General features: G+C 36.8%; 1 protein-coding gene across 1 annotated transcript in view; it reads left to right on the top strand.

Moving 5' to 3' along the window:
- The first annotated feature begins 3605 nt into the window (after nucleotides 1-3605).
- The window catches only part of SYNE2 (spectrin repeat containing nuclear envelope protein 2), a 311661-nt gene continuing 303526 nt past the window's right edge, over nucleotides 3606-11740 (top strand). Inside the window, exon 1 of the mRNA XM_024750801.1 lies at nucleotides 3606-3677. The gene's annotated coding sequence lies outside the window, so the exon portion shown is untranslated. The remainder of the gene's footprint in view (nucleotides 3678-11740) is intronic.

Raw genomic sequence — 11740 nt, 5'->3', positions numbered from 1 at the left:
AACATCTTTATTGGAGTATAATTGCTTAACAATGTTTTTTTTTTTTTTTTTTAATTTGTTTGCATCCCTTGGCTTCTGGGATCTTAGTTCCCTGACCAGGGTTTGAATCCATGCCCTCGGTAGTGAAACCACTAGACTGCCAGGGAATTCCCTACCTGTCATTCTTTATTTTGTTATTTCAGTGTTTGCTTTAGGGTTTATAGTATACATCTTTAACTTATCACAGTTTAACTTCAAGCGTTATACTATACCACTTCAATGAAAGCCTTGTAATAATATATTTCCCATGTCTCTCTGCTTTGTGCTATTGTCATACATTTTACTTTTTGTCTGTGATAGACCCTACACTACATTATTATTTTTTGTTTGAGCAGTCAATTATTTTTTTAAGGGATCTAAATAACAAGAAAAAAATCATATATTGACCCACGGTTACGCAGGTTATATTCTTTGTTTTACTATTATTAAATGAAAATAAAGAAATCATACATATTGAGATGATTGGATTCATATTTATGAATATATTCTAACTTGTAATTTTATTTATTTATTTTAAAAATTTATTTATTTTATTTTTGACTGCGTTGGGTCTTCGTTGCTGCACGCGGGCTTTCTATAGTTGTGGCGAGTGGGGGCTACTCTTCGTTGTGGTGTGTGGGCTTCTCATTGCGGTGGCTTCTCTTGTTGTGAAGCACGGGCTCTAGGCGCGCGGGCTTCAGTAGTTGTGACACATGGGCTTAGTTGCTCTGTGGCATGTGGGATCTCCCTGGACAAGGGCTCGAACCCATGTCCTCTGCATTGGCAGGTGGATTCTAAACCACTGCGCCATCAGGGAAGCCCTAACTTGTAATTTTAGAATAAACATTAAAGAGGCAGTGAAATTTGGAAATCAGAGCATAGTTCATTTTTTTAAACTAAACCCACTGAATTGTCATTGAGCTGATCATTGCTGTAATAGAAGGATACTTCAGGATACTGTGGTGTATTACAAGATTCAGAGCACCTGGACTTGGAGAACTCTCCAGACAGGCACTGATGAGTGTGCTGTACTTCTTTTCTTTCCTTTGGGCAGCGTTAGGAAAAGGGAAATGGATAGGCAGAAAGAGTCTGTCCTCCCATGCTGACATTTTCCAGACCCTGAGAAACTTTGATAGATGAGTGTGAAAGCACTTCTTTCTTTCAGTGGTGTATGAGATGAAGAGCACTTGGTTATAGCTCCTCAGGTCAGAGTAACACATTTGACAAAGTGAGCCTCAAGCTTCTGCTTGTCAGTGTCCATATTTGACTGAAAACTCCAATCTGAGATGCAGTTCTAGAACTGGTCAAAATTTGCTATCTACTTGTTGCTTTGGTTCCAGCTGACTTTTAGTTTTCCTTTATCAATGAGTAGCTCCTTTCCATCTGGGTTATGTAAATGTGCTCCTATTCTGAATGTCAATACATTGACAAACACTCAGCTATAAATGAGTGAGAAAACTTAACTCATCCAACAAATTAATTTACTTTGTAAATATTTATTCAATCTGGGCTCTGGCACATTGATGAAAATTTATGTCCCTTGCCCTTCGAAAGCTAACTGTCACATAAGAGAAGGCCCACAAGTAGAGAAGCATGTGTTCCAATGTGGTAATTGGTGGAATGGATATATGAACTGGGCAATGGGAGTAAGCATCGAGCAGCGGTTCTCAAAGTGTGGTCCAGGAACCAGTAGCATCAAACCTACTGGTTCAGAAACCTAGAGGGTGAGGCCCAGCAATCTGTGTTTAACAAGTCTTCCAAGTGATTCTGATGCATGCTCCAGATTGTGAACCAGTGGCATAGAGGATTAGATGATCTCTGAGATTTCTTCCCCAGGTCCTAATTTCTACAAATATGGTTTAGAAATGTGATATTTACCCCGTTGTATTGTACTTTAAGAACTGTTTTAGCACGAATGAATTGGTATGTAAAACATTAATGCTATGGGGGTAAAACAGGAATTCAAAATGGTAAAGATATGCCTGACACTGGGACAAAAGTAAATTAGATTTAAAAAAACTTTATTATGAAAAGTTTTAAGTACATATTCAAAAGCAGAGATAATAGTGAAATGAACTCCTATGTAAACATTACCCAGTATCAATAGCTATCAAGTCCTGCCAATTTGGTTTTACCTATACCCTCACCTATCCCCCCTGTGCTGTGTTATTTTAAAGTAAATTCCACACATCATATCATTTCATCCATAAATAATTAGATTTTAAATTATTTGAGCTATTAAGTTGCTAGAAATGAATTTGAAACCGATTCACATATAGCCATTTCATGTTTCCATGTTAAATTATAGATAAAGTTTGTCTGGAGTTCATTTACACAAAACATGAGTAAAACAAAACAGTAGTGTGGGCAGGTGTATATATATTCCTATTAGTATAAAATCCATTAAAAATAAATATACTGGTTACAACAGTGAAAATATTTTATGTACTCTCATCATCATTATAGCAATATATACATGATATTTATAAATAGTATTCCAGAATAGTAAGAAAAAATATATCCGTGTGCTACCAAAATTGAAATACTGTGCTTGAAAGGGAAACTTTAATTTGAAAGGCAAATTTTTAGGAAGGATGGTATTATAAAAAGGTTTTGCAGATTTCTAGGCAAATTTCTAATATATTTAAATTAAAATTTCTCATTACTCATTTCGGCAGTTATGTTGCCTCATTTGGAAAGATAAAGGTAGTCAATGTTTAGGGATGAACAATACATCTTAAAAAATAAATCCACTTATCTTAATCTATATGCTACACACAGTCTTATCAAGGTTAGAGCTCAGGCTATAAGACAGTTCATGTTTGGAGAAAGGGGACAGAATGAACTTTCACAGACTTTTCACAAACAGGTAGAAAACTACCTGTTTTCTCCTACTGTGGCTTTGGAGTACAAGTTGTGATATCCTGAGGAAAAGCTGATAGTAATACGACTGAGCTCTTTGTGTTTGGCTGCTTTTGAATGATACATTAATTAATGGGTCATACCGTAGGAGTTAGCTAATTTTCATTTAAAAATGCTAATTAGAAGTAATTTTTATCTGAAGTGTAAGTTGCAACAAAATAAATAAAGCTGTTCAAGATTGTTCCCCATGCCCCCCAAATAAATTAAAAAAAACCCTACAACTCAAATGCACCTGAGCTATTAGTACTAAGGTAGGTTATAGTCAATGTTTGATGGGATTGTTTGATAGAATAATGCATGCTAGAGCTTTTAGTTCAAAATTTTGAGCTAGTGATTCAGAAAGAGAAAAATAATTAACTATAAGTTCTGTTTATAAAGCAGTTAAAGGTGTGTCTTATTATCGTGCTAGTATGTTTACAAAGAAAATAGGTGACTAGCAATCTCTTGTTTGACTGTCTTTTGTAGTTACTCATTTGATGACACTGAGTAAAAAATTTTCCTCTGTTAATGGGACTTTGTTTAAAAGAAAGTATGTTACCTTTGTAGTCTCGGCACTTTTTTCATTTTAGGAAGCTCCAACTCAGTTGTGTAATAATTAATTTTATAAACAGTGTTTAGTCCAGAACTGATTATATTTCCTTCCGAGCCAGATGAAAAGGAACTCCCAAATGTTTATAATCACAGGTTGATGATTTGGTTCCAAGACTCTGTTGGTGATGGTTTCTGAGACTCGGAAGGTAAGCTTGCTTCTTTCATGAATCACCATGTTGTCTCGCAGTTGGCTATGTGTTTTCTTAGCAACAGCTGCTGATTTCAGGTTTGAGCTAGGAAAGTATGTTTTGAAATGATCCAACATATTCTTTCAGGTTATATATGCCTGTTAAACCTTATAAGCTTACTGTTAATGTTGTATGTTCCACCGTGAAGGAATGATTTCATTCTCTTCCTGTCCCTGCCTTCCAAATCATTTTTCTTCTCTTTTTTTCTTTTTAAGGGGGTTGAGGGTAGGTGTAAGAAAAGAGAAAAATAAAGGAACCTGGAAGACTGTGGACATGCTCATTTATGACTCTGGACTAGAGCAGAACCAAAAATGGCCTCCATGTGCTAATAGGATAAAATATAATTTACTGGAGTCTTGAACTTGAGTTATACTCTCAGGTGCATAAGTACTAAAGGACAAGTGGATTTTAGAAATGTCTGTGGTATAGTGTAATGGTTAGGATTGTAACTTCTGTAGTCAGATGGACCCTGATTCAAATCCTGGCTTTGCCATATACTAGCTGTGTCACTTTGGGCAAATTACAAACCTCTCTGGGTAGAGCTTCTTCAACTGTAAAACAAATGCCAAAATATGACTTATAGGAGTGTTATGAATATTACTGAGACAGTACATGTAACGGGTAGTACAGTACCTGTAATCGAACATTGTAGAACACATAGTAGTAAGTGCTAGTTATTACATTCAATTCAAGGGTGCAGTGAACAAGGGGCTAAGTGACAGGTGTTAGAGGGCAATCAGCAATGAATCAGACATGGCTCCCCTTCTGCAGGAACTGGGGGAAGATAACCTTGTAAACAAATCACTCTACTATGATCCAGAATGAAAGAAGTGCCACCTGAGGTGCTAGCAAAGTGCCACCTTTGGGGAAGTTAGGGCTAGTTTTGTAGAGAACATTTGACGTTTTAGCTGGGCGTATAGCTGGGTCTAGAGTGTAGAATAGGGCTTTCATGGGTGGAGAATGGAGGAGAGTAGATTGAGGGCTGAAGAATAACACTGAAGCACAGGGCTCATGGCAGGTTGTAGTGGGAGAGGTCTGGATAGATGCTTTGTGGTTAGATCTTGGGATGTTTTTTTCATGGAAGTGTTTGGACCATATTCTTCTTGTCAGTGGGAACACGCAGCGTGTGCTTGGTGTGAGCTCTATTTCATAATAACATTCTGAAAGATGTAGTGGAGAGGCAGGGAGTCCAATTACAAGGATGTTTTCAGAAATCCAGGTGAGTGATGAAGAAATTCAGAGAACAGAGTCAGAGGGAATTAAAATGAGATGGAAGAGAGAGAATTCTAAATTAGGTGCCGAAAAGAATATTGGTGCCATTACTTGCCATTACTTGCAAGAGAGATACCACAGGGAGAAAGTGTGGGAGAAAACCGATGGTCTGGTGATGGGGTGGGCTAATGGGTCTTTTTTTTTTAATCGAACTATAGTTGATTTACAGTGTCATGTTAGTTTCAGGGGTACAGCACAGTGATTCAGTTTTTTATTTTTTTGTGTTTTTTTTGCGGTATGTGGGCCTCTCACTGTTGTGGCCTCTCCCATTGCGGAGCACAGGCTCTGGACGCGTAGGCTCAGCGGCCGTGGCTCACGGGCCTAGCCGCTCTGCGGCATGTGGAATCTTCCTGCACTGGGGCACGAACCTGTGTCCCCTGCATTGGCAGGCGGGCTCTCAATCACTGCGCCACCAGGGAAGCCCCGTGATTCAGTTTTTTAAATGCACACACACACACACACACACACACACACGTGGACGTAACATACATATACACACATACATATATATATTCCTTTCCAGATTCTTTTACCTTATAAGTTATTACAAAATATTGAGTATAGTTTCCTGTGCTATACAGTAGGTCCTTGTTGGTTATCTATTTTATATATAGTAGTGTGTATATGTTAATCCCAACATCCTAGTATATCCGTCCCCCCCCTTCCCCTTTGGTAACCATACGTTTGTTTTTTTCTATGTCTGTGAGTCTCTTTCTGTTTTGTAAATAAGTTCATTTGTATTTTTTTTTTTTTTAGATTCCACATATAAGTGATATCATATGATATTTGTCTTTGTCTGGCTTACTTCACTTAGTATGATAATCTCTAGGTCCATTCATGTTGCTGCAAATGGCGTTATTTCATTCTTTTTATGAGTAATATTCCATTATATATAATCTATATATTATATATTATATGTATATGTACCACATCTTCTTTATCCATTATGTCCTTCTTTGTCTCTTGTATCAGTCTTTATTTTAAAGTCTGCTAATGGGTCTTTTGAGCGCAAAGATTCGTGGACATCTAGCTGGCAGTTGGAAATTTAGTTCTGAAAGAAGGAAGCTAACATTTATTATGCACCTACTATGTCTCAGGTTTTATGCTAAGCATCTTCACAAATCATTATTGGAAACAAATAGTATTTTTATTGATGAAGAAATAGAAGCTGAGAAGAGGCCTGATATTATTTAAATATCTACCCTAATTTCAAAGCATTTCTCACTTTTATTGTTCTGTTCAAGCTCTTGGGAGCAAGTGGAGAGCTGGGGCTAGGAAGAATGAGTGAGTGGGTATGGAAGGCAGTGGGCTGCCTTCTGTGGCACTTTTCATCATTTCTTCATTCGGGCTGTCATTACATCTTCTTTACCACAAGGAGAGAATCTCCTTGTAATTGGGCGGTTAGTATTTGTTACCTGAAGAATGTTGAGGGAGTTTCATAATGAACCTTATTTCTCAAGTTCTGATATTCCTTTCCTTTTAGAACTACTTGAAGGTTGAAGTACTCCAAGATTTTTTTTTTCTCTTGCTTCTGATGAAATGGAAAAGTTTGGCTACGAGTGGGTTTTAACTTTATAAAATGAGCCTTGTTGTAGTTGGATTTGAGAGGACGAGCAGGGCAGAGAGAATGGTGCTCTTTTCCTTAATGTTATCCCCTTTGAAATGTGTAGTCCTGAGGTCAAGCTCATGAATGCAGATGAAAATTAAGTCTGGGAAGACTTTGAGCATGTCTTAAAATCTTTTTTTTAAATTACAAAAATCCAACTACACACATACAACACACAGATATTAAAAAGCAAAAGCCTGTCCTCATATTATTTCCACTTTCCACTTCTGTTGTCTCTGTCCCTAGAGATAATCACTGTGGACAATTCTATGTTTATCCCATTTGAATGTTTGCAAACATTTGGAACCTTGGCAGTAATTGGGCAAAATAGCTAGATTTTAAGCTTTTTCCTTTTCACCCAGATATTTGGTTTTAGGGTTTATTATTGAAGTTTCATAAATACAGGTTCTTCTTTTTAGACTGTGTTCTGAGAGCCCTGTAAACATCAAATGTAACTTATGTTAAATGCTGTTGGATCACCTTTCAAATCAGTGACATACCTAGGATTAGAATTTAGAGACCTTGAGCTTCTCATTTGTTGCTAAACCAGTTCTGTTAGTTAATTTATTACACAAACTTGCCAGTTAACTGCAACAGTGGACAAAAAACAGGTTTCATCTTATTATTTATTTATTTTAAAGAGAAGAAAGCGCAGAATGTGAATTTAACATGAGCCCATTTTAGTAACTATATTAATCTGTTAATTACTTCATATGTTGAAGTGTTCAGACTATATGTGTTCTGGTAAATTTCTCTATAAAATCGTGCAATAAGTTAGTCAATTCAATATATCTTGCCTGTTAGGAACTTTAAGGACATGGAGTTCAGAGCCTGCACATTGTGTTCAAGCAGGAGTTGCCAGTAACTTGCTGTGTGGTCTCAGGGAAGTTACTCAACTTCCCTGTTTCCCTAAATGGGGTAGATAGTGTCTGTCTTGTGAGGATTAAAGGGATGGTGCATGTAAAATATTCGGCACAAATTACAAACTAAATAAATATTAACTATACTTATTACTGTTTTATCATTATTATCAAATAGAGGACCTACAATTTTGTTCATCCAGGTAAGCAGAATTTACCTGCTTCTTACTCTCAAGCTACAACAAAGGAGACATCACTATATTTCACTTTTATTGCACTGTAGATGTCAGAAGGAATGTGCAAATATTGAGGTATGCTTTTTAAGCAGATACAGATCTCAGTACCCCTCTTAGTCAGCTTCTTAACTAAATAAGTCGGAGGAGCTTCAACCAAAGGACCACACAGAGATTTTCTTTTGTCTTTGTGGTCCTACTTCTCAGATTCTTCATGGGTTCTAGTTTTGGTTCTACTCAGGAAAATATTGTAAAATGCATAAGACATTTTCTTGAGAGTGTTCAAATTGTTCACCAATGGGGAGAGAACTACTTAGGTGTATTCCTTTTTGAGGATGTTTTATATTATATGAGTTTTGGGGGCTGGGTATGGGTCAGAGATCTTTCCATGGGGAAGGCTTTGAGAGAAGGAAAAAATATTTCTTAGAAATCTCAAAACTGTAATCTGAAATTCCGTGGAAAGAAAACTTAAGAGTTTTGTAATCTGAGTTACTGGAGTTAAGGGGTCAGAAGGATTATTTATGTTTTAGGAAGTTTTTCTTCACAGGGAGGTATATAACTTCTAAATATTTCAATGACTTAGTATATATACTGAAGAAAAAGTAACTTTAGAAGTGGGCAGATATAGGCTTTTTTTTTTTTAAAGCCAGACAGGTTTCTAATGGAGTCGTTGTGCATGTTACAAGTAACAACAAAGATAATTTTGTATACACAGAAGTACATTCTGTTCTTTCCCTGAGATGATGTGACCTCTTATCAGATCGTAAATTGTGCCCACAGAACTGGGAACTGTATCTTTAGGATAAACTAAGAAACAAATAATTCTGGTTGTTTCTCTTCAGGTGAGAAACTTCTGCCATGTTTAGAAATGAAATGGAAACTAGCTTGCAAACTCTGTAGCAAGTCACAAGGGAAGCCTGGGAGAAGGGATGATTTCACAGTTTGAGGTTCTACTACTTCAGAGCTCAAATCCCCTTTTCAGATACCCTGTATTTCCATAGTTGCTTGATTCAACATCTTTAAAACAAATGAATACCTGTTGAAGAGTGGCACTGCTGGCTGGCACCCTAGAAAAAACAGCTTCCAAATCACACAACAGTTAATTTTTCAGCTGTTTTTTCTCATCTACTTTCCCACTAACCAGTCAGAATGCTAAGATTTCAAGGTGAGGTAAGACTGGGTGTCTAGTATTTAGTTAGAACTCCCCACTTACCAATGCAGTAATGGATGGTTCCTTGGAAGTAAAGAGTTAAAGAGAAACAGTAACTCAAAAAGGACTGAAAGGAGCTCTAATTTGGGGAAGATTTGAATTAGAAAAAATTTCTCTAGAACAATTTCCTTAAAATTATGGTATGAAAACCCTAATCTAAAGTAATGAGAAGAAATGTCATTTACTTTTTAAGTCATAGCACTTTCTAAACCAACTTCTATGTACCACAGTCTGTGAGCTACATATTAAAATCTACAGTGATTTACTGAGTGACCTAAGGATTTGCTAGTTTGCTTTGTGTGCCGTACAAATCTTGGTAAACTAGTCAAAGTAGGATTGTAGGGAATAGAGGGGAACTCTTCTCTAAAACGAGTCTTGAGGGTGTGAGAGAAATAATGGAGAGATCGTAAGTTGAGTAAGAGCAGTATCTTACTCAACTTATCTAAGATACCAACGATGAATTCAAATCCTGGGTTTGTCCCAGACAGTTTTATGTCCTTGAATAAATCACTAATGATAACGATCTCAGTTTCTCCACCTCAGGAGTATCATGATTATATAAAACAGCCTATAAGCACAACTAAATACAAAGTATGTTTTGTCTTGCGTCATTTAAACTGTCCCCGCCCCTTTGCTGATATTCTTTGGTCTGCTCTCCTAAACACAGCCAGCCAGCTCTCAAAGGTCTGCCATCATCACAAAGGATGACGAAGGAGAGAGTGTGGTGGAATTAAAGGCCATTCCTGGGATGGCCTTTAATTAAAGGCCATTAAAATGTGCGTGTGCTATCCATAGTGAGTCAATAAGTCTTGTCTCATGTATGATTTGTACACTTGTACAGTGAGAGAAGTGATGGGTCGTTATTAGAGTCCGGAGAGTTCAACACCCATCATGTTGAATTTAATTCAGAATTTTAGACCTAAATGATACCTGAATCCTCTTATTTCACAGATGACAAACCAAGATTCAGGGATGGCAAGGTACAGTTGGTAATTGGCAGAACAAGGAGTAAAAATGCTACCTCCAGATTCCTGGCTCAAAGCTTCTGCTGTCATAGATGTGTGTGTGTGTGTGTGTGTGTGTGTGTGTGTTTAAAGTATTATGCATTATTTAAAACCTAAGAAAAGCCATAAATCAGCATTCCCTTAAGTCCTTACATGCTTTGGCATGATACTTAAGAAACAAATTGTTCCTAACATGGTCGTGACCCCTTCTTCCACAGAGGTAGCAGCTGTCCTGAATTTGGTGTTTATCATTCAAATGCATTTCTTTACAGTTTTGTTGCATATGAATGTTAATTTTCAAAGTATTTAGCAACCTGGTAGTGTGTAGGCACTGCCACTCATAATGGATGCTGGCAACAGATCCAGCCATGCCAAAGTATATTAGCTGAATATCAGACCCATCGTGGACCCCCACTAAGCAATATTTTTAAGAGTGTACATAGTTAGTACCATCCTGTATGCATTCTTCTACAAATTGCTTTTTTCCTTCAACTTTATATTTGTGAGATGCATTCATACTGACGTATAATCTCATTATTCATTTTCAGTGTTTAATATTCTAATGTATGAATATGTCACAGCTTATTTATCTATTCAATTATTTTTGGATAATTAGGGTTTTTTGTTTTTTTTTATGCCCTCTCACCTGTTCAGGTGTTTTGCTTATTTTCTTGTTAGGTTGTTTGTCTTTTCCTTATTGATTTGTGAGTATATTATTTTTGTATTTTTTTTGGAAACTAGTATTTAATACTCATTAACATCTGTACTTATATAAGCCACATAAAACCTATCATAGCTTTGTCTTTCCATAGGTGTTCACATTTGGAAAGGGTCTTTCAGTATCCCCAAATCAAGTTCACGTCAAGTACACCAGTGACATCACCTGTGACTGTAGACATGGACATGTTCCATTATTTAGAATGGGTTTGACATAGTCTTAACATTCTTGATTGTGAAAATGGACTTAATTTCCCTATATTTACATGGTCCTGTAGGTGAAAGGGTTGACCTCATTGTAACTCTAAAGTGTGGGAGGAAAGCCTTTATGGGAAATTATAAAGTTCTTTTTTTCTTTATTAAATCAAAAGCAGGAAAATGGGTGGTGCCCTTGCCTCCTTAGTGAACCCCAAATGGGCCACAGCATATAAAGGAAACTATAAAGTGAATGGAAGGACTGAGGCCATTGCTCAGGAAGTTCTTCCAGGAACTTTCACTATTTAAACTCTCTGGGTTGTTAGATAACCAACAAGGACCTATTGTGTAGCACAGGGAACTCTGCTTAATACTTGGTAGTAACTTAAATGGGAAAAGAATTTGAAAAAGAATAGATACATGTACTGAATCACTTTGCTGTACACCTGAAACTAACACAACATTGTTACTCCACTCCAATATAAAATAAAGATAATAAAAAAAAAGAACTATCTGGGTGGTTCATGATTTTGGTTCCCTCCCCTTTTTTATCCCCAGTGCGCAGGAACTTGACAGAGGTACATGTTTGGCTGTTTGTTCTTTTGTTGGCTACTTGTATCTGCTTTCTAGAAGGCTATTGTTTTCAAGGATCTTAAACACCAGGATTAGGACAGTTAAACCTTTCACAGGCTTGAAGTGTAATCTTCCTATTGGTTTTGTTTTCCTGGCTTCTTTGCTTCCTTCTCTCTCTTCCTTGTTTCTTTCTACTTACAAATTACTGCATTTGTTAGATAGCCATCCTTCAGAGCATCCAATGTTTTGTTCATTTAAATTTTTTTAACCTTCTTTTTGTTGTACAAAAGGACAAAAACATTTAAAAATACTTTTAGTACTGGAGGTTGCCTTTTCCCCTCCTTCACCTCC

The sequence above is a fragment of the Neophocaena asiaeorientalis genome, unplaced genomic scaffold (assembly GCF_003031525.2).
Source record: "Neophocaena asiaeorientalis asiaeorientalis breed wild unplaced genomic scaffold, Neophocaena_asiaeorientalis_V1.1 scaffold140, whole genome shotgun sequence".
NCBI lineage: Eukaryota > Metazoa > Chordata > Mammalia > Artiodactyla > Phocoenidae > Neophocaena > Neophocaena asiaeorientalis.
This window is presented reverse-complemented; position numbering and strand designations above follow the sequence as displayed.